Source organism: Oncorhynchus gorbuscha, unplaced genomic scaffold, assembly GCF_021184085.1.
Source record: "Oncorhynchus gorbuscha isolate QuinsamMale2020 ecotype Even-year unplaced genomic scaffold, OgorEven_v1.0 Un_scaffold_2306, whole genome shotgun sequence".
Taxonomy (NCBI): domain Eukaryota; kingdom Metazoa; phylum Chordata; class Actinopteri; order Salmoniformes; family Salmonidae; genus Oncorhynchus; species Oncorhynchus gorbuscha.
In genome coordinates, this window is record NW_025746856.1 from 65,001 (window position 1) to 67,500 (window position 2,500).

Consider the following 2,500-nt stretch of genomic DNA (forward strand, 5'->3'; position numbering starts at 1 on the left):
ATGAAACTGGTAGGGATAATAATGGCTACCTTGTGTGTTGTAATCTTCTAACCTCTGCTTCAGAGTTGCAACGTATGCTGGGTGATATGCGAGTACACTGTCCCGTCTAGGACGTTGATAGGGTAAAACATAATGACGTAACAAAAGCCCTCGCACAAAACCCCACCCACTCACTGAAACCTGACACGCTCTGGGGCTGCATTCACTAAAGGTCCTCATGCATAAACGTAGCAGGAAATGTTGTGAAGCCTACGTCAAAAATACCCTAACATGGGGATTTTAAAATCGTGTACCTTACGTAAAAATGTGCTATTTGGTAAGAAAGAAAGTGATCAGTGATCAAATGCAAAAACTGCTGTTTTGTGACATTTTGACTTTAGTTATAGTTGTAGAGAACTTTAATTGATTATTATAAGGAATGATTCTAGACTAAAATGTAGTGTAATAAGCTTTTGGACTCCTCCCCCTGCTGTTTGAAGTTGCTCTTCCCCTGGTCTTTGTTCCCCACCCTTCCCCCGCTCTCTACAACATGGCCTGGCCAAAGATACTTATAACCAACTCCCCATTTAGTAGCGAGAGAAGCAGAACAGAGCAACACAGAAGAGTAGTAACAGAGAGGAGAGAGAACTAGAACGAGAGAAACAGCAGAGAGGGAAATGATAAAGAGAGCGACAGAGAACTAGAGATACATGTGGCCTGGCTGTGGTTGGAAGGTGACTGTTTCAACGTTCATGTTGAAACATTGCCAGTGTGGTTCAATAAGAGTTTAAAACTGGTGGTGGGGGGAGAAAGAGACAGAAGGGGGAGAGGGAGAGAATGAGAAAAGAGGAGGGAGAGAATGGGGAGACAAAGAGAAAGAAAGTGAGAGTGAGAGACAAAGGGAGGGAAAGAAAAAGGGGAGTGAGTGAGAAAAAGGGGGAGAATGATGAAAGAAAAGGGAGAGGAGAAAGAGAGAAATAGGGAGAGAAAGTGTGACAGAGAAAGAGAGAGAAGGGGGATGTCATTGGATTGGCTGACTTTTTATTTTTTATTTCACCTTTATTTAACCAGGTAGGCTAGTTGAGAACAAGTTCTCATTTACAACTGCGACCTGGCCAAGATAAAGCATAGCAGTGTGAACAGACAACACAGAGTTACACATGGACTAAACAATTAACAAGTCAATAACACAGTATAAAAAAAATATTAAAATAGTCTATATACATTGTGTGCAAAAGGCATGAGGAGGTAGGTGAATAATTACAATTTTGCAGATTAACACTAGAGTGATAAATGATCTAGATGGTCATGTGCAGGTAGAGATATTGGTGTGCAAAAGAGCAGAAAAGTAAATAAATAAAAACAGTATGGGGATGAGGTAGGTAAATTGGTTGGGCTATTACCGATGGACTATGTACAGCTGCAGCGATCGGTTAGCTGCTCAGATAGCAGATGTTTAAAGTTGGTGAGGGAGATAAAAGTCTCCAACTTCAGCGATTTTTGCAATTCGTTCCAGTCACAGGCAGCAGAGAACTGGAAGGAAAGGCGGCCAAATTAGGTGTTGGCTTTAGTGATGATCAGTGAGATGCACGTGCTACGGGTGGGTGTTGCCATCGTGACCAGTGAACTGAGATAAGGCGGAGCTTTACCTAGCATGGACTTGTAGATGACCTGGAGCCAGTGGGTCTGGCGACGAATATGTAGCGAGGGCCAGCCGACTAGACCATACAAGTCGCAGTGGTGGGTGGTATAAGGTGCTTTAGTAACAAAACGGATGGCACTGTGATAAACTGCATCCAGTTTGCTGAGTAGAGTATTGGAAGCTATTTTGTAGATGACATCGCCAAAGTCAAGGATCGGTAGGATAGTCAGTTTTACTAGGGTAAGTTTGGCGGCGTGAGTGAAGGAGGCTTTGTTGCGGAATAGAAAGCCGACTCTAGATTTTATTTTAGATTGGAGATGTTTGATATGAGTCTGGAAGGAGAGTTTACAGTCTAGCCAGACACCTAGGTACTTATAGATGTCCACATATTCTAGGTTGGAACCATCCAGGGTGGTGATGCTAGTCGGGCGTGCAGGTGCAGGCAGCGAACGGTTGAAAAGCATGCATTTGGTTTTACTAGCATTTAAGAGCAGTTGGAGGCTACGGAAGGAGTGTTGTATGGCATTGAAGCTCGTTTGGAGGTTAGATAGCAAAATGTCCAAGGAAGGGCCAGAAGTATACAGAATGGTGTCTTCTGCGTAGTGGTGGATTAGGGAATCGCCAGCAGTAAGAGCAACATCATTGATATATACAGAGAAAAGAGTCGGCCCAAGAATTGAACCCTGTGGCACCCCCATAGAGACCGCCAAAGGACCGGACAACATGCCCTCCGATTTGACACATCTGGTTAGCTTCTGGAGGTTCTTGAATGTGTTCTAAAATTAAAAATAATAGCGATACCGTATCACATTGGGTGAGGCAGGTTACCGGAAGGTATAATCAAATAAAAAATCGAAAAGAGATCGAAAATCAAATTTA